This window comes from Pseudophryne corroboree, chromosome 1 (assembly GCF_028390025.1).
Source record: "Pseudophryne corroboree isolate aPseCor3 chromosome 1, aPseCor3.hap2, whole genome shotgun sequence".
Taxonomy (NCBI): domain Eukaryota; kingdom Metazoa; phylum Chordata; class Amphibia; order Anura; family Myobatrachidae; genus Pseudophryne; species Pseudophryne corroboree.
In genome coordinates this window covers 459,317,822-459,343,551 of record NC_086444.1, presented here as the reverse complement: position 1 = coordinate 459,343,551, position 25,730 = coordinate 459,317,822, and the positions used below count along the sequence as shown (strand labels likewise).

General features: G+C 44.5%; 1 protein-coding gene and 1 pseudogene across 3 annotated transcripts in view; both read right to left on the bottom strand.

Moving 5' to 3' along the window:
- The window catches only part of AUH (AU RNA binding methylglutaconyl-CoA hydratase), a 625,046-nt gene that overhangs the window by 212,000 nt on the left and 387,316 nt on the right, over positions 1-25,730 (bottom strand). The window lies entirely within an intron of this gene.
- LOC134945776 (5S ribosomal RNA) lies at positions 12,957-13,075 on the bottom strand (annotated as a pseudogene).

The following is a 25,730-nucleotide window of genomic DNA, read 5'->3' as shown; positions in this document are numbered from 1 at the left end:
TGAATAATTTTTTATTGTTAAATTTGCTTCCATTCATTATTTGAAACTCAGCCGGCGCCAGTATTCTCTCTTCCTGTATTCACTTTCTCAGGGACTAACCATCCCTATACAGGCTGCCGTTGACAGCGCACTTACCTATTGTTTTATCATTTTCTATTGGGTCTTTCCTGGATGAGCTGCAGTGAAAACAGCTTTTACCCAGGATTTTTTCGACCCAGGAATTTTCAAAAAGCCGCTGATTGGTCCATTCTGTGCGCTGGCAGCTGATGTCATTGTCCAGGGACCAGAGGAGATGCTGGAAGAGGCTGTTTTCATGCTGGTCGATGTTGGTAGAGCTAAGCATAGAGCTGGGCACGCAGGTTACAATTTGGCACTGGGCACAGGTGACACAGCACAGAGAAGGTGCTGGAGAGGCAGGTTTCACATGCTGGTCACTGTTGGGACAGCTGGGCACAGAGATGGGCACTCAGACTACAATTTGGAACTGGGCACAAGTGACAGAACAGAGAGGGCGCAGGGGAGGCTGGTTTCACATGCTGGTCACTGTTGGGAGAGCTGGGCACAGAGATGAGCACTCAGACTACAATTTGGCACTGGGCACAGGTGACACAGCACAGAGAAGGTGCTGGAGAGGCAGGTTTCACATGCTGGTCACTGTTGGGACAGCTGGGCACAGAGATGGGCACTCAGACTACAATTTGGAACTGGGCACAAGTGACAGAACAGAGAGGGCGCAGGGGAGGCTGGTTTCACATGCTGGTCACTGTTGGGACAGCTGGGCACAGAGATGAGCACTCAGACTACAATTTGGCACTGGGCACAGGTGACACAGCACAGAGAAGGCGCTGGAGAAGCAGGTTTCACATGCTGGTCACTGTTGGTACAGCTGGGCACAGAGATGGGCACTCAGACTACAATTTGGCACTGGGCACAGGTGACACAGCACAGAGAAGGCGCTGGAGAGGCAGGTTTCACATGCTGGTCACTGTTGGGACAGCTGGGCACAGAGATGGGCACTCAGACTACAATTTGGAACTGGGCACAAGTGACAGAACAGAGAGGGCGCAGGGGAGGCTGGTTTCACATGCTGGTCACTGTTGGGAGAGCTGGGCACACAGGATATGGCCATCATGCTGCAATGCCGTGAGCAGTCCCAAAACCTCCCTTTTGTTCCCTTTTATGTGACCTCATTTTTGTGAGCCACAACAAAGGCCATTTTTTATGACAACACAGGTTTTATTGTGCTTTCCCGGGTTTTCCCTTATTCAGAGGAAACAGTGTCAACCCGGGACTACAGTGCAGTGGAAACGAGGACATGAGTGAGACCTGGCAAAATACCAGGTAAAAAAATCTGGGACAGACCCGGGATTTTGTTGGAAAAGCAGTATAAAGTTGCCTTCAGTTCCTGATTTGCCTAACTGAATTCTCTGAGGTAAGATCCTCATTCTACAGTCTATAGTCCACAAAGAAATTAGTAGGCAAGCCAACAGCGTATTCTCTCACAGAAGTTAAAAAACTGTCAAGTTGGGACAAGTTATTCTTGAAAATTCAATTAATATTGCAAACTGTGAAGTCAACCAACAGCATGCCACTAAAAATACACGATACTTACAGGATCCATATGATGCTGTGCAGAAAATGTTTTACTAAACTTGACAAAACATGTTTGTTTAAGAAAAAAATGTATATAAGTCTGACACATAGTTCAGTCAAGTAATAGAATGTTGCAAAATCATCAATTTACTTCCACTTTAAAAAGGTGTCTGGTGACTTTTGAGCATCAGGATTACTGTAAACATGTGGTCATGGGCAATGATCACTTTAGTAGGCCCACCTACCCTTTACAAAATACAAGGCAAGGTAGCTTGTTCTATTTTATGGCTGGTTTCGATAATGACGAGATACTTTGCATTCTGATTAATGTTACCAAGGATATTTTAGGATCACCCTGGTCATACATTAAAAAAATAAGATTTTACTCACCGGTAAATCTATTTCTCGTAGTCCGTAGTGGATGCTGGGAACTCCGAAAGGACCATGGGGAATAGCGGCTCCGCAGGAGACTGGGCACAACTAAAGAAAGCTTTTAGGTCACCTGGTGTGCACTGGCTCCTCCCACTATGACCCTCCTCCAAGCCTCAGTTAGGACACTGTGCCCGGACGAGCTGACATAATAAGGAAGGATTTTGAATCCCGGGTAAGACTCCTACCAGCCACACCAATCACACCGTATAACTCGTGATACTATACCCAGTTTAACAGTATGAAAACAACTGAGCCTCTCAACAGATGGCTCAACAATAACCCTTTAGTTAACAATAACTATGTACAAGTATTGCAGACAATCCGCACTTGGGATGGGCGCCCAGCATCCACTACGGACTACGAGAAATAGATTTACCGGTGAGTAAAATCTTATTTTCTCTGATGTCCTAGTGGATGCTGGGAACTCCGAAAGGACCATGGGGATTATACCAAAGCTCCCAAACGGGCGGGAGAGTGCGGATGACTCTGCAGCACCGAATGAGAGAACTCAAGGTCCTCCTCAGCCAGGGTATCAAATTTGTAGAATTTTGCAAACGTGTTTGCCCCTGACCAAGTAGCAGCTCGGCAAAGTTGTAAAGCCGAGACCCCTCGGGCAGCCGCCCAAGATGAGCCCACCTTCCTTGTGGAATGGGCTTTTACTGATTTAGGATGCGACAGTCCAGCCGCAGAATGCGCCAGCTGAATTGTGCTACAAATCCAGCGAGCAATAGTCTGCTTAGAAGCAGGAGCACCCAGTTTGTTGGGTGCATACAGGATAAATAGCGAGTCAGTTTTCCTGACTCTAGCCGTCCTGGAAACATAAATTTTCAAGGCCCTGACTACGTCCAGTAACTTGGAATCCTCCAAGTCCCTAGTAGCCGCAGGCACCACAATAGGTTGGTTCAAGTGAAAAGCTGATACCACCTTAGGGAGAAACTGGGGACGAGTTCTGAATTCCGCCCTATCCATATGGAAAATCAGATAAGGGCTTTTACATGACAAAGCTGCCAATTCTGACACACGCCTGGCTGAAGCCAAGGCCAATAACATGACCACTTTCCACGTGAGATATTTTAGATCCACGGTTTTAAGTGGCTCAAACCAATGTGATTTTAAGAAACTCAACACCACGTTGAGATCCCAAGGTGCCACTGGAGGCACAAACGGGGGCTGAATATGCAGCACTCCTTTCACAAACGTCTGAACTTCAGGTAGTGAAGCTAGTTCTTTCTGGAAGAAAATCGACAGAGCCGAGATCTGTACCTTAATGGAGCCTAATTTCAGGCCCATAATCACTCCTGCTTGTAGGAAATGCAGAAATCGACCTAGTTGAAATTCCTCTGTTGGGGCCTTTTTGGCCTCACACCAAGCAACATATTTCCGTCATATGCGGTGATAATGCTTTGCAGTTACATCTTTCCTGGCTTTAATCAGCGTAGGAATGACTTCCTCCGGAATGCCCTTTTCCTTCAGGATCCGGCGTTCAACCGCCATGCCGTCAAACGCAGCCGCGGTAAGTCTTGGAACAGACAGGGCCCCTGCTGCAGCAGGTCCTGTCTGAGCGGCAGAGGCCATGGGTCCTCTGAGATCATCTCTTGAAGTTCCGGGTACCACGCTCGTCTTGGCCAATCCGGAACCACGAGTATTGTTCTTACTCCTCGTTTTCTTATTATTCTCAGTACCCTTGGTATGAGAGGCAGAGGAGGGAACACATAAACTGACTGGTACACCCACGGTGTCACTAGAGCGTCCACAGCTATCGCCTGAGGGTCCCATGACCTGGCGCAATATCTCTCTAGTTTTTTGTTTAAGCGGGACGCCATCATGTCCACCTGTGGCCGTTCCCATCGATTTACAATCAGCGTGAAGACTTCTGGATGAAGTCCCCACTCTCCCGGGTGGAGGTCGTGCCTGCTGAGAAAGTCTGCTTCCCAGTTGTCCACTCCCAGAATGAACACTGCTGACAGTGCTAGTACGTGATTTTCCGCCCATCGGAGAATCCTTGTGGCTTCTGCCATTGCCATCCTGCTTCTTGTGCCGCCCTGTCGATTTACATGGGCGACTGCCGTGATGTTGTCTGACTGGATCAGTACCGGCTGGTGTAGAAGCAGGGATTTTGCCTGACTTAGGGCATTGTAAATGGCCCTTAGTTCCAGAATATTTATGTGTAGGGAAGTCTCCTGACTCGACCATAGTCCTTGGAAGTTTCTTCCCTGTGTGACTGCCCCCCAGCCTCAAAGGCTGGCATCCGTGGTCACCAGGACCCAGTCCTGTATGCCGAATCTGCGGCCCTCTAGAAGATGAGCACTCTGCAGCCACCACAGCAGAGACACCCTGGTTCTTGGAGACAGGGTTATTAGCAGATGCATCTGAAGATGCGATCCGGACCATTGGTCCAACAGGTCCCACTGAAAGAATCTGGCATGGAACCTGCCGAAAGGAATTGCTTCGTAAGAAGCCACCATCTTTCCCAGGACCCGCGTGCAGTGATGCACCGATACCTGTTTCGGTTTCAGGAGGTCTCTGACTAGAGATGACAGCTCCTTGGCTTTCTCCTCCGGGAGAAACACTTTTTTCTGGACTGTATCCAGAATCATACCCAGGAACAGTAGACGTGTCGTCGGAACCAGCTGTGATTTTGGAATATTCAGAATCCAACCGTGCTGGTGTAGCACCTCCTGAGATAGTGCTACTCCCACCAACAACTGCTCCTTGGACCTCGCCTTTATTAGGAGATCGTCCAAGTACGGGATAATTAAAACTCCCTTTCTTCGAAGGAGTATCATCATTTCCGCCATTACCTTGGTAAACACCCTCGGTGACGTGGAGAGTCCAAACGGCAGCGTCTGGAATTGGTAATGGCAATCCTGTACCACAAATCTGAGGTACTCCTGGTGAGGATAGTAAATGGGGACATGCAGGTAAGCATCCTTGATGTCCAGGGATACCATGTAATCCCCCTCGTCCAGGCTTGCAATAACCGCCCTGAGCGATTCCATCTTGAACTTGAATTTTTTTATGTATGTGTTCAAGGATTTCAAATTTAAAATGGGTCTCACCGAACCGTCCGGTTTCGGTACCACAAACAGTGTGGAATAGTAACCCCGTCCTTGTTGAAGTAGGGGCACCTTGATTTTCACCTGCTGGGAATACAGCTTGTGAATTGCCGCTAGCACAGCCTCCCTGTCTGAAGGAGTAATCGGCAAGGCAGATTTTAGGAACCGGTGGGGTGGAGACGCCTCGAATTCCAGTTTGTACCCTTGAGATACTATTTGCAGGATCCAGGGATCCACCTGTGAGCGAGCCCACTGATCGCTGAAATTTTTGAGGCGGCCCCCCACCGTACCTGGCTCCGCCTGTGGAGCCCCACCGTCATGCGGCGGACTTGGAAGAAGCGGGGGAGGACTTTTGCTCCTGGGAACCTGCTGTTTGTTGCAGCCTTTTTCCCCTACCTCTGCCTCTGGACAGAAAGGACCCGCCTTTTCCACGTCTGTTTTTCTGAGTCCGAAAGGACTGTACCTGATAAAACGGCGCCTTTTTAGGCTGTGAGGGAACATGGGGTAAAAATGCTGACTTCCCAGCAGTTGCTGTGGAAACTAGGTCCGAGAGACCATCCCCAAATAACTCCTCACCCTTATAAGGCAAAACTTCCATGTGCCTTTTTGAATCTGCATCCCCTGTCCACTGGCGAGTCCATAAGCCTCCCCTAGCAGAAATGGACAATGCACTTATTTTAGATGCCACCCGGCAGATCTCCCTCTGTGCATCTCTCATGTATAAGACTGAGTCTTTTATATGCTCTATGGTTAGCAGAATAGTGTCCCTGTCTAGGGTGTCAATATTTTCTGGCAGGGAATCTGACCACGCAGCGGCAGCACTGCACATCCATGCTGACGCAATAGCTGGTCTAAGTATAATGCCTGAGTGTGTATATACAGACTTCAGGATCGCCTCCTGCTTTCTATCAGCAGGTTCCTTGAGGGCGGCCGTATCCGGAGACGGTAGTGCCACCTTTTTAGACAAACGTGTGAGCGCTTTATCCACCCTAGGGGGTGTCTCCCAACGTGACCTATCCTCTGGCGGGAAAGGGAACGCCATTAGTAACTTCTTAGAGATTACCAATCTTTTATCAGGGAAAGCCCACGCTTCTTCACACACTTCATTTAATTCTTTTGATGGGGGAAAAACTACGGGTAGTTTTTTCTCCCCAAACATAATACCCTTTTTAGTGGTACCTGGGTTTATATCAGAAATGTGTAACACCTCTTTCATTGCTTCAATCATGCAACGAATGGCCTTAGTGGACATTAGACTAGACTCATCGTCGTCGTCGACACTGGTGTCAGTATCCGTGTCGACATCCGCGTCTGCCATCTGAGGTAGCGGGCGTTTTAGAGCCCCTGATGGCCTTTGAGACGCCTGGACAGGCACGAGCTGAGAAGCCGGCTGTCCCGCATTTGGCATGTCGTCAAATTTTTTGTGTAAGGAGTCGACACGTGCACGCAATTCCTTCCATAAGTCCATCCCCTCAGGTGTCTGCCCCGCAGGGGGTGACATCCCTTCTATAGGCATCTGCTCCGCCTCCACATCATTATCCTCATCAAACATGTCGACACAGCCGTACCGACACACCGCACACACACAGGGAATGCTCTAACAGAGGACAGGACCCACAAAAGCCCTTTGGGGAGACAGAGTGAGAGTATGCCAGCACACACCAGAGCGCTATATAATGCAGGGACTAACTGAATTATGTCCCCTATAGCTGCTGTTATATATATTGCACCTAAATTTAGTGGCCCCCCTCTCTTTTTTACCCTTTTCTGTAGTGTAGACTGCAGGGGAGAGCCAGGGAGCTTCCTTCCAGCGGAGCTGTGAGGGAGAAATGGCGCCAGTGTGCTGAAGGAGATAGCTCCGCCCCTTTTTCGCGGACTTTTCTCCCGCTTTTTTATGGATTCTGGCAGGGGTAATTATCACATATATAGCCTCTGGGGCTATATATTGTGGTATTTTTGCCAGCCAAGGTGTTTTTATTGCTGCTCAGGGCGCCCCCCCCTAGCGCCCTGCACCCTCAGTGACCGGAGTGTGAAGTGTGTATGAGGAGCAATGGCGCACAGCTGCAGTGCTGTGCGCTACCTTGGTGAAGACTGATGTCTTCTGCCGCCGATTTTTCTGACCTCTTCTTGCTTCTGGCTCTGTAAGGGCGACGGCGGCGCGGCTCCGGGACCGAACACCAAGGCCAGTTCCATGCGGTCGATCCCTCTGGAGCTAATGGTGTCCAGTAGCCTAAGAAGCCCAAGCTAGCTGCAAGCAGGTAGGTTCGCTTCTTCTCCCCTTAGTCCCTCGCTGCAGTGAGCCTGTTGCCAGCAGGTCTCACTGTAAAATAAAAAACCTAATTATATACTTTCTTTTTAGAAGCTCAGGAGAGCCCCTAGTGTGCATCCAACCTCGGCCGGGCACAAAATCTAACTGAGGCTTGGAGGAGGGTCATAGTGGGAGGAGCCAGTGCACACCAGGTGACCTAAAAGCTTTCTTTAGTTGTGCCCAGTCTCCTGCGGAGCCGCTATTCCCCATGGTCCTTTCGGAGTTCCCAGCATCCACTAGGACGTCAGAGAAAAAGGAGATTAAAAGGATATCAGGGGGCTATATTAAGTCTTACCCATTCTAGCTCCATGGCTTGCAAGTTTACTAGTGGATCCCCTGTAATTTTGGACCCAAAGCAAAAACCCTCTCTGGTGACCCTTACTGCACAATCCATCATGAACAATTAATTCAGCTGGTTTAACTTGGAATCATTAAACCATTTCAGGATGTACTTGCCTCAACAATACATTACAGAAACAAGGGGGTGATTCAGATCTGATCGTAGATGTGCTAAATTTAGCACATCTACGATCAGTTTCACTGATAGGCGGGGGGACACCCAGCACAGGGCTAGTCCGCCCCGCATGTCAGGCCCTTAACCCCCCACCCCCCCAGCAACGGTCCAGACACGTTCTAACGCCGTTGGTATGCCCCCTCCAGCCCAGCGACCGCCTCAGCCTGTCAATCAGGCAGAGGCGATCGCAGCCCTGAGATGCTTTCGCATCTCACTGGGCTTCATGGTCTTCAGACTGCTGACTTCAGATTGCGATCGCTCCAGTCTGAATTAGGCCCATGGTGTGATCACCTTACCAGAGAGAGTGAGAAATTAATGTTGGGGTCACATGGCATGAGTACACTGCCCTGCATTACACAAGCTAAACACTCCTAGGGAGGAGTCTCTGTGACAGCTGTCAACACAACTCTAATTCCAGATGAAAGGAACAAAGTTGCCACAGCACAACCATCTGTGCTTCAGGGAGAGAGCACTAAAATAGTAGAGATGACATCCAAATTATATTATGTGGTGAAGTGATGTGCCCTACAGAACCTATTTACATCATATACCTCTGAAGGAAATGGACTGTGATTCCTTACATTCAACTAGCAAAATGAGTAGGCAGCTCTGTGTCTATATTAGGTTGTATTTCTTTGTAAACGATTTACATCCTCAGTAGAAATGTGACATTTTATACAGTCAGCTTCACTTAATGGCCATACCAATCAATATCCTAATATAAGCTATAAGTAGTCATATTACTTTGTGCCATTACAGGACATACTAATGATGTTAGCAACTCTGCTATTTCTTGACATACACATTATAGCAGGATCATTCAGTAAAACTGCCACACTGCTATCATTTAATAACACAATATAATGCTTAGTGGGCATAACAATAGCCATTACAATCTAAGTCCTTGGTACCATGTGATATCACAAGACCATTTCATTAGAGAACTGTGACCGGGGTTGTTTTCTCTGTCATTATTCCCTAGTAAGCAATGCTCCTGTTATGGAAAATATGCTCATTATTTACTGACACCATTTATTTCAGTAATGCCATTTTATAATAATATAAGAAAGGCAGTGAATAGAAGCAGTATAGGGATGCCTACTTGGGCACTGCTGAACGTCAGTCTCATGTCCCAATAACCCTACTGTGGCCCAATGATAAGGAGGCTACTACACAGGGAGGGAGTGTGGAGAAATAGGACTGCAGAGTTAAAGCACTTATATTTCAGCCCTGGGAATGACAACATAATGATAAAAATACTACCCATAGTAGTAAAAGGAGTCTCGAATCCAAACTGTACTGTGTGATCAATAACATGAAACAAATAAATGGGTTGTGAAATCAGTCACTGAGTTGGCATTATTTTCAATCTATCTGCCAGAATGTGGTTTGTATCAACAGAACTCAGTAATATAACAAGAGCTTAGTGATTGCAAATGTGTGAATGAGCAAAGTTCCATCAATCTCAGTAACAAAAAAGTATTTTTGAGAGGAGATTAAACACATTCTCCATGTACCAATAGAGACACAGCTACATTTAAAAACCAAATCATCTAATATAGAAACAGTATTTACATATTTAAATATCTGGTTGCATCCTTTAGAGAATGGAGCATGCTGCAAAGTGCCTATATACAGTATTCTGTGCTGCCATGGAGTACTTCAAAGAAATGAAATGATCAGGTAAGCATCATTTGCTAACTTTATAGTGCTGTGCATCTCAATTTGGGCACATGTTCCTAGATTTCTACCAGTGTTCATGATACACAGAGGAGCAAAAGTCTGCACTTGCGGGTAAGAGGGGTTTGCATAGCTTTCTAAGTACAAAATAGCTACATGGGGGGACTAGCTTCATGGAGCGATGCAAAAACAAGATTTCATTATGCAAAGCAAGATTATAGAAATAAAATGAGGAGAAAGTGTATTTCTGAAGCAAATGGAAAGGTACCTGTACAATTGTAGAGATGATCCTTGTTGTACAAAAAGCTACAGACATTTAAATCCCACAAAAGGACCTGCTTTTTTCACCAGCTGGAGTTAGGGCTTCATCCTGTTCTATTTTGTGCCTTTCAGTTACACTTCAGTGTAGAAGTGCAAGATCATTTTCTACACAAAAGTGCACATTATACAAAATATCAGGCCTGTTGTCCCCTCAGTGACACGATCATTTAAGCCATAAATTAGGCCAATATTTTAGAAGAAAATCTAAAATGTTTTACTTAAAAATGGTTGTTCTAAAGTAGTAGGAGTTTGACCTTTTTCTGTGAATTTGACACTTTCTGCAGGGCACATTATTAAACGCTTTTCTGCAAATGTAGGCGCACTTCTGATCTGTGTAGGCGTCTCCTGAGAATGGAAAGTAGGCACAGACAATGGATATGAGACAATGGAAATTAGGCCTGCACCTCAATATGTGTTGTACAGCACTGCAATCCATAGCATTTTCCACTGCATTCTCTGTGCTCCATAGAGGTAAACTAATGACATGTTGGAGGAAAAAGATATACAGTACAAGCAAAGAGTATCTGTCCCAGACAGATGGAAAAAGCACCTTTACTTGCCACCAATCCCCCGCCGGACTGGTCCACAGTGGTCCAGGGGAAACCCCTCGGTGGGCCCTGCTGCCTGATCCAGCCCTTTCTCTATGGATCAGGTTCATTTATACATATGCTACAATATACTGCACAGGACTATAGTGTATTTTCTACAGTGCATTGCTTGTATTACACTAGTACATCATACCTCCCAACATGACCCTCTCCAGGAGGGACAGAATGCTCTGCTCCTGGACTTCCCTATTAATTTATGATTGCCATCACCTGTGCTGAAACACCTTTCTTATCTATTAACCTGTTCAACACAGGTGCTGGCAATCATACATTAAGAAAAAAGTCCAGAAGCAGAGCATTGTGTCCCTCCTGGAGAGGGTCATGTTGGGAGGTATGGTACATTATCATGCATGCACTAGCAGTATTTACTATATATATATATATATACACATATATTTTATCAAGGGGACCAGATCATGCACTCGCTAATAGTTAGCCAAGTCTCCAAGCATGGGCCCTACCACTGCATTCCCCAGGGGGGCTCTTTATGCCCTAGTCCAACACTGTCCCCCCCCCCCCATATATTTGTGTAGTATTGTGAATCATATGTTTTCTAGAATACTTACATGTTTTAAATGTAATGTAATAAATTTAACAATAGTAAAGTACATCCTATGACCCCAGATATGTGCATATAAACATATAGTACACAAGAACAGGACTAAACGGAATCTGTCCAAACTAACATCATTGCACTCAGTTATATGATAAGATGAATTTGATAGAAGTAAAAAGAAATTTATGGCCTTTATACAAATAGTTTTTTTGAGACAAGCAAGAAAAAAAAAAAATAAGCGCTGAGCATATTTCATCGAGAAATTCCAGGTGGTGATCACAAAAACACATTGGATCATTAACAAAAATTATCATATCTGGTACGAAAAGAGTAGTTGCAAAAACAATGTTTATTTTTTATCATATGTTTTTATTAAAAGCAACGCATCTGAGCAAGATGTTAATTCTCATGAATTAAATAGTCGTTATTGTAATTGACAGCCAAGACAATTATTAAAACTCAACATAGTATTGCTTTTGTCAATTATTTACTAGCTTTCCATTCAACTAACAAAATAAAAAATAAGAGACCATTTATATTAATACACATATGTAAATGTATACACACGTGCAAGAAACACATAAATTAAGGAATATTTATGAAACATTTCCCAGAACCTATAGTAATAGAACGTGCTAGAGCCCATCAACTCTGCTTAATATCCATTAACTTCTGTCCCATAAGGTAATAACACAATTATCTGTGTCTAGTCTGTATGACCAGGGCCAGATTACACTTTATTTTTATTTACTTTTTGGGGGGGAGGCCCTTAACACAGGGGGGTCTGGGAGAAGGGGGGTTGTTTATTAGAATGTGCATACCTCCCAGCAAGACTCATTCCAGGAGGGACAAAATTATCTCTACCAGGACTTCCCTCTTAATATATGATTGGCGTCACCTGTGTTGAACTATTTAAGTGATAAGAAAGGTATTTCAACAGAGGTGATTGCATTTATAAAATAAGAGGGAAGTCCAGGTAGAAAGCATTTTGTCCCTCCTGGAATGGGTCATGTTGGGAAGTATAGATTGTGTATATTAAATTTAAACCAACAGTTTATATTATATTTAAACTAATAGTTGAATAATGCCTGGGTACTGTTTTGAGCTCCACCTAATTGAGAGACAACTATTTTATAAAGTTTTCTTGTAGTGGAACACACTAGATTCAAAGGGATTTGCAAAGAGCAAGCAGACTGTTAGTCTATCTGGGGCACACTTTTATATTCATATTATATTCAGAATAACTGTTAAAACGTAACTTTTATTAGCATTTCCTTAAAAAAGAGTCAAGACCATATCAGTATACACATACAAATTAAAAAGTTATTAAATTAATCCAAAAGTTTCCTCTCATATCTGGTCTCACTTTAGTGAGATCATATTGTATTTCCATTATTATGTTCAAGATTTAGTTGTTAGTTACATAAGTCGTAGAGGAATTTTGGTAGAAGGTTAAGGCAATATTGAGAGCGAAAATATATCCTGTTTTGCTCTTATTCAAAATAATCTTAATGGAAAAGTTGTATCCAGGTGTCAGAGGAAAACAGATGGCTGTCTTTCTCCAATCACATGGAGTATAATTCTACCGAGTAGTCATGTAATAAATTATTTTATCCAGTTTTACGACATATCACAAACTGTGTTTTTATCAATTTCCTAAGCAGTGGTAATAAATTGTAGCCATATAAATCGTTATAAGGATTATAGATTCTCAAAGTAATAGATAATCAGAAAAGAGAGTTATTGTCTCACAACTTCTGCTTTTGCTCATCTGTGGAACATCGAATGAGCAATGAGAGTGTGGTAAAGTAAATTTGTCTAATGTAGAAAAAAAAGCTGTAATACACTTTTGCTGTCCAATGAAAGGGCAGTAATTCTATTGCTTCATTAACTACAGCACTTGATATTCCCAGGGGGTCTCTTGTCCAGGTACTAACCAAGACAAACACTGCTTGGCTTCCAAGATCAGATGAGATTGGGAATATCCAGTGTGGAATGGCTGTAGATGAGAAGTAAGCATATGGCCAGATATTGCTTGAGTTTGTGGATGAGAGAGTGTATAATTAATAATTGAGGGATGATGCAGGTTAAGAAGAAATTATTTAGACTCTAGAGTAAGTGGAAAAGACAGATAAAGTGATATACTTATGCTGTCCATAGAATGGGCCCTGTTACTTTAAATAAGCATTGCAGAACATGGATGAGACAGTATATATAGAGAAAACATGCTAGATTATAATATTGAGATATAGATATGTTTCAATGAGTCACCAATTGCTTTATACGTGTATGAATTCACACAGTATGTGTATATTAGCAGTACACAGATGTATACGTGGAGATGAGCAGTTAATGCAGTGTCCAGAATAATACGTCTATCTCGATATTCACCATCTCCCATACACAGATAGAAAAGTATATGCAGCGAAAGAATGCTAGTAGACAGTACACGAACACAGATATCTCTCAAAAATTCACCAATTGCTCTATGTATGTGCCAATTCACCCAGTATGCATATATCAGCAGTGTACATATAGATGTGCTCCCTTACAAATTTTCCCCATGTGCTACAAGTCACGTTACACATAACGCGTGGGTGCAGTTTGACTCAGTAGCACTGAGCGTCTTTTGTGCGTGTTTGTCTTTGAAAATGTGTCTTAGATGCAAAGTAATGTCACGGGATGCGCAAGCAGTTTCTGCTGATTAAAATGATATGCAGCATGCCTATATTCTGTGTGTGACTGTGACTGTATTTGCATACAAAATGCTATGCTACAGTGTTTTCCTGGAAAACACTAACTTTTTATTTCGGATGCAGATAGAGCCTCAATTACACACATAATATAGGCATCCTGCATATAATTTTAATCAGCAGAAACTGCTTGTGTGTCCAAATGCATTACATTGCGTCTAAGATGCATTTTTGCAGCAAAAGATGCAAAAAAGACACTCTGCGCTATCAAGTCCCGCTACGGCATGGTGTGACTTGAATGGCTTGACGTGACTGCAGCAAGAATGAAAGAGGACACAGCTGTATATAAGCACAAAAAAAGGAGATTTATGGTAGACTTACCATGGTTAAATCTCTTTCTGCAAGGTACACTGGGTTCCACAGGGAATACATCGGGGTGTAGAGATGGATCTTGATCCAGAGACACCAACAGGCTAAAGCTTTAGACTGTCCCAGGATGCATTGCGGGTCTCCAGGCACTGTGAGCTCAGTTTTGTTAACCAGTCCAATGCAGTAGCAGATAAAAGAGAAGGCAGATGTTAGTCACATAGAACCACGTTCTCACGACAGGAGAAGAGACCAGCGGCTAATGCCATACAAACCCAAAGAAGCTAAGTGCGTCAGGGTGGGCGCCCTGTGGAACCCAGTGTACCTCGCAGAAAGAGATTTAACAATGGTAATTCTACCATAAATCTCCTTTTCTGCAGCGGAGAACACTGTGTTCCACAGGGAATACATCTGGGATGTCCTAAAGCAGTTCCTCAAGGGAGGGGACGCACCTTAGCAGGTATGAGAACCCGGCATCCAAAGGAAGCATCCTGGGAGGCAGAAGATTCAAAGGCATATAACTAATAAACGTGTTCGCTGAGGACCACGAAGCCGCCTTGCACAATTGTTCTGCGGACACGCCACGATGGGCCGCCCAAGAGGGTCCAACAGACTAAGTAGAATGGGCTCTAATAGCAGCAGGAGCTGGGAGTCCAGCCTGCGCATAAGCTTGCGCAATCACCATTCTAATCCATCTGGCCAGGTTTGCTTATTCGCAGGCCAGCCACTTTTGTGGAAACCAAACAGTACGAAGAGGGTATCTGACCTGTCAAAGTCAGAAAAATGTCTCAATGCACGTTGCCATATTTGCACCGCACACTGGTCCGTGCTGCGCATGCGTACGCTCTCCCGTGGAAGCGCATACCCGCAATAGCGTGCACTCGCACGCGCAGTATGCGCATTTACGGTAGAGTTTATGTGATCGTAGCGTGCGACTCATTAGTTACAAATGTTCACAATTAATGTAGTTTATAGATCATGATCCCTTTGATAGTTTCTGTAAGTTTGGTTAAAATATAATGTCCCAGAGCTGAGGAATCCCTCTTTGCATCGTACGAAGGGTTTAACAGGAATCATACTGCAGTGTTTGGTACCCATCGGAAGAGTATTTAATTAGCAATATTCCGGTGTTAGTTTGGAGCGTATTAATCGCTCGTGCGAATAGTTATGGACATAAGAAGTTTATGTCCATTTCTATGATTTGCACATACTCAGGTATGCGGCGGGAAACCCAGTTTCCCACCCACCTGAGCTGTTGGAAATCGTCACAGCCCACCTGTATGAATCACCCTATGACCTTTTGTTATGATGCAGGGCCGAATTCCTTCGGCCAATGGACAATGGGATTGTAGGACCAGGAGATTGCATTGTGTGTGGAGCATAAATAGGCAGGCCGACCACATCCAGCTCTCACTCTCTCATCAACGGTTATCTGCTGATAATCGGGAGCTGGATATCGAGGCGCTGGCGATCATACCCTTTGTGCGTAAGTTCTCTCCATAATCATTGTCTTTCTGCGAGCCAATCTCTCTCTCTCTCTCTCTATCTCTCTCTCTCCTCTTTTTCTCTTAAATACCTTATAGTATTATAGTATTGTATCGTATTGCATTTAGGTCAGTGTAGTATTGTCTTTTTGTATTTATTGTTTAGTTCTGTGGTTAGGAAGTCTCTGTTATATTGTAGTGTATCATATGTACTGTTATCCCCTTTTACAAGTATATTAGACATAATACAGTTAATAGGCCTTGGAAACCTAAACCAGTATCTGTGTATTTCCTATAGTGATAAGTGTTCATTTGAGCGTCGGTGACGCTCATGCAGCTTTGTAGATAGTCAGGTTCCACAAGGTTGCACTTACACCCTGTACTCACATTAAGGTATTCAGTGTATTTCATCGGTATAAGGTTTAACATAAAGGTATAGTGTTGTGAGCGTCTGCATCGCTGGTGACCTCCTCGTGGTCTCTAGCGTACGCTACGTTACAGCGAATCTTTCCCCTAGACATAACCAATAACGTGTCCTGTGATCACTGGGCCGTGAGCGAACGTGACGCTTGAGCGTCTCGCCTACGGCTGAGCGATCGCTACGCAGATAGCGTACCATTACGGTACTTCTTAAGTAAACAGCGTACAGTGTTCTTAGCTTCATAAAGGGTTGTTTATACGACAAAGGAATATAGTAATTGTCAATTGCGGGCTCGTCCGGTCCTTTTCACATCTGCACTAGGTAGATCAGCAGACATTATCCCCCAGCAAAAGGGTGGGAGGTTATCTCGCAGTTGCTGACGGGATAAGCGTCTGCTTCGCTTAGACAAAGAGTGCTGAAGGAACCCGGTAACCGGAAGTAAGAACAAAACGCTTGTGTCTTTTTAAAACTGTTTATTTTTCTTTTGTCTTGCGTACGCATACATACCTGCATTTCTTTTCACTTGTGTATTTCATTTTTTTCGTATATCACTATTCCTGTTTGCCAAAATTTTATAGTTGATAGAAAGTGCTAAGAAGAGATTTGCTGTTATTTCATAGTAAAGGTAATAGTTAAAGTATAGAACAAACACACGGTTTGTCTGAGATACAAGGCAGTCAGTGTGGATTGCGGTAGATGATCAGGGATCACCTACATTGATAAATAAATATATTGTGTTACGGTGGATCCTTTGCATTGCGTACACGTGTCGCTAACAAAGACTAGCGTACGCAATCCAAAAGGCAGACGCACGCAGCGTACATTACGCAACGTAGCGTCCGGTTACGCTCACGTAGCTCAAGTCACGAAAAAGTTGAATTAGCGCAAAGCGATAATTAGCGCAAGGCGATAAGTATCGCACAGCGGTAGATAACGCGAAGCGGTAAATAACGCAAATCTGTTTTTAGAAAATCTGAAATTTAGTTTAACAGATCCTGCTCCTAATTGGTAACACTCTTGGCCTGAAGACAATTTCTGCGCAGAAATAGATATAGAAACAAAGTGTACATGTGTTGAGTGAGTGTGTTTTGTATACAAAAGTTTATATAACTTTAAGGTGGAACCAAAAGGAAAGCCGGGTACTCGTCAAGGGACATACGTGTAAGTGACATATACGGTGGCCAGGGAGGCATCCCTGGTTAAATAATATTTGAGCATTAGAGTATAGCGGACCATAAGGTAAGGTAACAAGACCAGGAGGTCATAAGGTAACAAGACCAGGAGGTCATAAGGTAAAAAGGTCCGCTATAAAAGTCCAGTGGCACAACGCCTGGGGTGTTGGTGCAGAACCCATATAGGCCATAAGCTCTTGCTGAAGGAATCGCGGCCGGAAACATCGATTCCATTGATCTTTCAGTACATGACAAGTAGTGCTCGTGTACTGAACGATTGGACCGCACGTAATTGTGTGCAGTAGTTAGTGATCTGACCTAATACCATTAGAGTAAAGTGGTCACAAACGCTATTTGTACATTCTGACGTGATTTGTGTAATTTTTTATTTTTGGAAGGGAAGTTCGCTGGTCACTCAGGAACTATCTAACAACCCCACCTTTACTGGAAAGAGTAAGTGTCCTGCGGGTAACCCTCATATGTTCCAGTAAACTGAAGGTTCCATAGGGGCCCTGTATCGAGTACGCCAGCACCACGTCGGTGTGATCAGGTCGTATTGGTCGAGGTGGGCGAGTGAGTGGGGTACTCGGTAAACCGCCACCGCCGGCCTACTGTGGAGTAATTTGGTTGTCTGAAAAGGCTTGCTGAAAACCTTGATACAGAGATCCAAGGAGGACTAAGCAACACCTGCAGACTATGGGGGCCAGTTGCTCAGGTAGGGGGCGATCAACCCTGGTTCAGGTTGATTCTGTGAACCGACCAGTTGGGTCGGCACGATATGTAATGTGTGAAAAATATGGAATTCACACCGAATCTTTATGTGATGAATGGGAGAGAATGACTGTACAAGACAGGGACAAATTCCCAAGAATAGGTAGCTTCAGTCCAGAAGTGTTACAAAATTTAAGGAGGAGGATATGTCTCGTAAAATCAGCAAAGAGACGAATTCAGCATCATGATTATTTACAGTTATGGCACCAGGAAGGTGAGATACAGAGAGGTTTGGCTCTGGCGGCAGGATCTGGGGCAGTCAGGAAGTTGATTGCCACAGCTCCTCCCCCACCATACATTGCAGGAGAGAAGTTGATTGCGGAGAGAAACGCACTGGGTTGTAAAACACAAACTCTTAGTAACACTGTAAATGTTAATGATGTTAACCAAATAACTCATGCAAGTATTAACCCGTGCAAGATGTACCCTGTTTTGAACCTTCCTCAGGAGTGTGATCAAGAAGACGATTCAACAACAATTTCAGCTCTCTCTCTTGCAGCCACCATAGCAGAGACCACAGTAGGCACAGCGACACCCACGAGATTAGTGAAAGCCCCTAGCGGAGGGATAGGTGAGGTCGTGTCAACGGGTAAGTACGGCACCATGCACTACACTGAAACAATTGTACCACAACAAGCTGTAGAATCTACACAGGAAGAGGCTGTTAGAATTGCTCCTGTAAGGGTAATAGCAGTCCCCAATGGAAAAACAGATATCTCTGGAGCCACTCCCATAAGGAACATTGCCATGTACACTCCATTTTCCAGAATGGAATTAAGAACAATAGTGTCCGAATTTCCTGACCCCAGGAAGGATTTAGTTGCTAGCCAAAAATACATCAGGGATTTAGGTAACACGGTAGAACCCAACAACAAGGATTGGCAGATACTGCTAAGAGCTTGTTTACCTTCCAATGTCGATGCAACTCAGTTTTTAGCTGATTGTGCATTGGATAAAGATGTACCGCTTACAGACGTGTACAACAAGGATAATGTAAAAAGGATAAATTTACAGCTAAAGGAGTATTTCCCTGCCGTTGTTAAATGGAATAAAATATTTTCCATTAAGCAAAAGGAGTCCGAAACGGCAACAGAATATTTTCACCGGGCACTATTAGAAATGGCAAAGTACACTGGTATAGAAGACATTAAGACCAACCCAAACCATCGAGAAGTAGCAGTATCTGTACTGATGGATGGTTTGAAAGAAACATTAAAAGCTAGGGTACAGACCACGCAGCCATGTTGGCGAGGTCTGTCAGTGTCCACCTTGAGAGAGGCTGCTATTGATCACGACAGAAATATCACTAGGCACAGGGAGTCGCAAAGTGATAAGTTGATGTCCGTAAGTATACAGGCGCTGACCACAAGGCAGCCTGCATATGTACCACCGAATCCTGTGGGTAAGGCAAGTGTAATAACATGTTTTTCTTGTAACAGACCGGGACACTTTGCACGAGAATGTAGAACAAAGAATGTACAAAGGTCTTTTCAACCCCCTAGACAACAACACAACACACGACATTGGGAGCAGGGTCCACAGAGGCGGAGTTTTGAGCCACATACAGGGGAAACAAAAAGATATCCCCCAAACAGAGACTGGCATGCCTCTGGTAGCTCCCAGCTAACTCCCTCACAAGTAGTTGCTGCCAGCGGGATTCAGGGAGGTCAGCATACCCAATAGGGGTGTGGCCATACCTGTAATCTGCAGCCAGTTAAGTTGATTGCTAGTCTTGGAAACGAACCAGAAATTGCAATCAATGTAGCTGGTAAAACTTTAAACTTTCTTGTAGACACAGGGGCGGCCAAGTCAGTGATAAATTCGACAGTGGGCATGAGAACCACTGGTAGGACAATTCCAGCCATGGGAGTAACAGGAGTAGTCCAGCACTACCCTGTTAGCAAACCAGCCGAGATTACAATAGGGCCTTTGCATACCAAGCATTCCTTTTTGCTGGCTGCATCTGCACCAACTAATCTCCTGGGAAGAGACTTACTATGTAAAATGGGTTGCGTCATTTATTGTACTCCTGAAGGTGTATTCTTGGACATCCCTGAGAATCACGCTCAGGAAGTACGAGACATGTTAGACTCCCCATCAAAATTAATGTCACACACCATTATGACAAATAGGAACCCATCCCAGGTAGAAGAGATGACATCTCAGATACCAGAGTCACTTTGGACAAAAGATGGACAGGACACTGGATTAATGGCAAACGTAGCTCCAGTAGTAGTACAAGTAAAAGAAGGTAGGATAGCTCCAAAAATCCCACAGTATCCTCTGAAGCCAGAGGTGGAGTTAGGAGTTTTTCCCGTAATAGAGCGCTTGCTACAACAGGGCATTCTAGTAAGAACGTCCAGCACCGCAAATAGTCCCATCTTCCCTGTTAAAAAGAGTGGGGGGAGGGGTTACAGGCTAGTGCAGGATCTAAGGGGGATTAACAAAATAGTTGAGAGTCAGTTCCCCGTAGTGCCTAATCCAGCTGTCATCCTAATGCAAATTCCTCCCACTGCCAAATTTTTCACTGTTATTGACCTCTGCTCCGCTTTCTTTTCGGTACCTCTGCACCCTGACAGCCAATATTTGTTTGCATTCACATACAGAGGAGTCCAATACACGTGGACTCGGTTACCCCAAGGTTTCATAGATAGTCCAAGTATATTTTCTCAGGCTTTGCATGATTGTTTACAGTCTTTCCAACCAGACAGTGGATCAGTATTGATACAGTATGTGGACGATTTATTACTGTGTTCAGATTCACTGGAGGCATCCCTGAAGGATACGAAACAGCTCCTGTTTCATCTTTCAGACACAGGTCACAAGGTTTCCAAAGACAAGTTGCAATTATGCCAGACTAAGGTAAAATATTTGGGACACTGTCTAACACAAGGACTGAGACACCTGACCGCTGATAGAATCCAAGCCATTAGAGACATGACACTGCCACAAACCCAGCAACAGATCAGGACGTTTTTAGGAATGTGTGGGTATTGCCGTAATTGGATCCCAGGGTTTTCCATATTGGCACTACCTTTGCAGGAAATGGTCTCCTCAAACAAACCTGATCGGATTTCGCATACAGACGAATCTGAAACAGCATTTGAGAGACTCAAACAGTGCCTAACGCAGGCACCAGCACTAGGTATGCCAGACTATGGGAAACCCTTTGAACTATACGGAACAGAAAGTGCAGGGTGCGCAGCAGGTGTACTAACACAAAAACACGGTGATGCCAGCAGGCCAATTGCATACTACAGCGCTCAGCTAGACACGGTAGCGCGATCCCTCCCCACATGCTTGCGTAGCGTTGCGGCGATAGCATTGCTAGTGACAAAAAGCGAAGATGTCGTGCTAGGCCACAACCTCACAATCCATACACCGCATGCGGTATCTGCCTTATTGAATTCTGCCCAAACCAGACACGTCTCATCAGCAAGGTTTACGAGATGGGAATTGGCATTAATGGCCCCCGTAAACATCACCATAAGGAGATGCAGTGCATTAAACCCTGCAACATTTCTCCCAGGTGTGCCTGGACAGGCACAAAGGGTGGGAGGTGAGAGTGATGGGGAAGGAGGATTTAATGCAAAGGAAGATGCACATGATTGTATGGAATATTTGACCCAAAATTTTACCGCAAGGCCTGACATCAGTGACAATCCACTAGAAGATGCAGAACTCACGTTCTACACGGACGGTAGTTGTCACAGACAGTCAGACTCGGGAGACTTGTGTACTGGATACGCAGTCGTAGATGACCAAGACACCATAGAAGCGGAACCACTAGGCCCACCTCACTCAGCCCAGGTTGCTGAACTGGTCGCCCTAACCAGAGCATGTGAATTGGCTAAGGGAAAGTCAGCCAATATCTACACCGATTCCAGATACGCGTTCGGGGTAGTCCATGATTTCGGAGCCCTATGGCGGCTCAGAAATTTCATGACGGCAGCTGGCACACCGATAGCGCATGCAGCTCATATAAAAAGGCTTCTAACAGCGATACAGGAACCCGACAGAGTGGCTGTTATCAAATGTAAAGCACATACATATAGCCAAGACCCAGTATCCCTTGGTAACAGCCGAGCAGACGAAGCTGCAAAGCTTGCAGCTGCTACCCCCATACGGACAGACACCACACAACTGATGGTATTTAATACCATCAACACACGAAAGTTGTGTGAAATGCAGAATTTGTGTTCCACTCAGGAGAGAGCAGTCTGGAAGGCAAAGGGATATGGCCAGGAGTCCTCAGGGCTCTGGACGGATGGACATGGTAAACCAGTGGCCCCCAGGGCATACCTTCCGTGTCTGGCTGAAGCAGCTCACGGGCTGACTCATCTAGGCAAGGAGGGGATGTGCAAATTGGTAAGAGCATACTGGTGCGCCCCAGGATTCTCCTCTCATGCTAGTAAAAGAGCAATGTCATGCCTTACCTGTCTGAGAAAGAATATTGGAAAGGCAATACCTACAGAACCATCCCATATCCCACCTGCCGGCGGCCCTTTCCAAGTAATACAAATTGACTTCATTCAATTGCCCCCATGTAGAAATTTAAAGTATGTACTTGTCTGTATAGATGTTTTCTCAAATTGGGTCGAAGCTTTTCCAGCAGCTACAAATACCGCTATGTTTACAGCTAAGAAAATTGTGCAGGAATTTGTATGTAGATATGGTATCCCTAGAACCATTGAAAGCGATAGGGGTACCCATTTTACAGGTGATGTCTTCCAAGGAATGTGTAAGTTGATGGGAATTGATAGCAAGCTGCACACTCCGTACCGTCCACAGGCGAGTGCGAAGGTCGAAAGAGTGAACAGCACTATTAAAAATAAATTGAGTAAAGTAATGGCAGAGACAGGATTGACGTGGCCAGAAGCTTTACCCATTGTTTTGTATAGCATCAGAACCACTCCCAGGTCCCCTCTTAATCTGTCTCCTTTTGAAATCTTGTTTGGTCGACAACCACATGTCATGATTAACCCTCAGGATGATTTGAAATGTAACAATGAAGTAACTGTAAAGTACTTGATTAACATGAGTAAACAGTTGAGGAATCAAAATGATAATCTGAAGTTGGTGATTCCTGATTTACCAGATAGTAATTGTCATGACATTGAACCTGGGGATTATGTAATGATACGAAATTTTCTACGCTCAGGTTGTCTTATTGATAGATGGGAAGGACCATACCAGGTCTTATTGACTAGCACCACAGCATTGAAGGTTGCTGAGAGAGAGACTTGGGTCCATTCATCCCACTGCAAGAAGGTTGCTGATCCAGAGAAGTCCCGTGATAAGGAACAGACGGTAGAGGTTGTATCACTGGAGTGTCTGTTCCAGGAGGACTGAGGCGGCACCTGAGCCTTGAAGACCGGAAGCAGTTGTCGACTCCCCTCTCCTTTTTATTGTTTTTCTCCACTTCCCATCCCCTCTCCCTTAAAATTTCTTTTTCCCCCTTCTCATTCTTCTCTATTTCCTCCTCAAAGATGGACTTGCCCCAAGAGACTGTGATCCGGATTTTGATGTTAACCATGATGTTGGCCAGAGCAGTCTGTTCCGGCGAGAGTACCATAGAGGTCGAAAGAGGTTCTGGAATGGGTTCCGATTATGATGATGGAGGCGTAGTTTTCCAAGATCAACCAAACCAACAAGCAAAGGCGAGTATCAGAAAACGATCCGATAGAAGAAATTGTGATGGATTGTTAGCTGAGGAAAATTGTATCTGTAGGCTATGTGATAATCTGGTTGAAGATGGATGCATAAAGAAATGCCAATCTAGTTTTAATATCCATATGGACCGGCATCCATTGAGTGACTATCACTCTCTAGTGGGTAGCGTGTTAAACCAAACAGATTGTTGGGTATGCTCTCAAGTACCTCAGGGTCACAGTAAATCAGGGCTAGTACCATTTCCTTTAACGTTAGGGGAGGTACTTGAGCTAAGTGGTGGGAGACCGGTGGACCGGAGGTTTAACATCTCCAGCCCTCCTAGTTTGAAGCTCCACCAATACCATGTGGATAGGTCCCTCATATGTTTTAACATCTCCAATCCCAGAAAACCGGGAAATTGGGAAGTGTCATGGAGCAACCTTACCATGACCTTTTCACACAGAGCAGATAGAATGCCTACAGATACAGAGCTCGTACGCCACATAGCCAGTAGAGGAAAATCTTTCCGGTATCGATATACCTTAGGAAATAGGATTACTAAAGTTGGAGAGGTATCACCAGGATACTGTGCACATATCGTACAAACCGATACGTGCATTAGGCAGATGGAAGAATTAGGGTCAGGAGATTTCACCTGGAAGGTTTGTAACATGGTCATGTCCTTCTCCGTCCCATATGTTCTCCCCGATGATGCATATTTCATATGCGGGAGAAAGGCGTACAAGTGGCTTGCCCCAAACTCTGAAGGATTGTGTTATATTGGAAAAGTATTGCCTGAAGTGATGACTGTTACACATGACAAAATGAAGGACATACACCGTGGTGCCCAAGCTCCTTATACTCACACTCATTACGAACACCGAGTTAAAAGACAACTGTCAGAAAGGTTAGAGCATCCGGCCTCTGATCTTATCCATGAATCCACCGGGATTCAGGTTCTGGTAGCGTTAGATTTCACTCGTACCGCTCGAGGAGTGATGAATTATAGATACATTTCCGCACTCGCCAATTTGTTAGATAATATCACTGAAATGTATGATGACACGTTTAGATACACTGGAAGAGAACTTCAAGCTTACAAAACAGAACTAGTTCAGCATAGGATGGTTCTTAATTATCTTACAGCAGTAACAGGCGGATATTGTGTTACATTGGCAACACAGTACGGCATAAAGTGTTGCACGTATATCACAAATAGCACCGAGGATCCGGTAGAGGTCATAGACCAAAAGATGGATGATATTCTGCAATTAAAGTGGGAATTTCGTCGAAAACACAATCTCACCCTTGCTGCTGTAGGTAATGAGCTGACTGGTTGGGTGTCATGGTTGAACCCGCGAAATTGGTTCTCCGGTTTGGGAGAGTGGGCTCAAGGAGTCATAATGGATGTTGGAAAGTTTCTACTGTGTATTTTGGGTGTCGTTATATCGTTTGGATTGATATTTAGATGCGGGCAGGCTTTGATGAGGTGTAAACAAAGTACGAAAGTGATGAGCTTGAGGAGTGAGGAAACTGTAATTAACCTGGATTTGATTTATGACCCAATGCTAGAAACCATGACGTAATGATGTAATGAGTATACGGTCCGTCTTTCACCCATTTCTATGTTTTCCTCCGAGGTACAAAGACCCACGTAGACGAAGGATTTGATGAGCCAAGGGGCCGACAACGGAAAGATGGAAAGAAGAAGAGCAGTCGACCTGATATACAAGATTTTGATGGACAATGCCATGGGTACCCCAGTTTCCCTAGGAACTTTAAAATCACGATAGCCCAACATTTTTTGTAAATCCATGGACGTTGTTTGCTTTACTCACGATTTATGAGCAAAAGCACAAAGAAGAAGACTCCAATCAACCGACACCAATCAAGACCTCAATCGACGAATGTACATTTCCCTGACATAGAATACCATTGCATTTTTCATAAGTGTTCTCTATCTTCATCTCTACAACCCTCAGGTAATGACACACATAGACGATAGGGAATTCAGGCACAGATATCAGCAACCACATACCTCCCCCATTCATGTATCATCAACTAAAATGTGCATCCCCATTTTGTTACAACTACAGCCGAAAT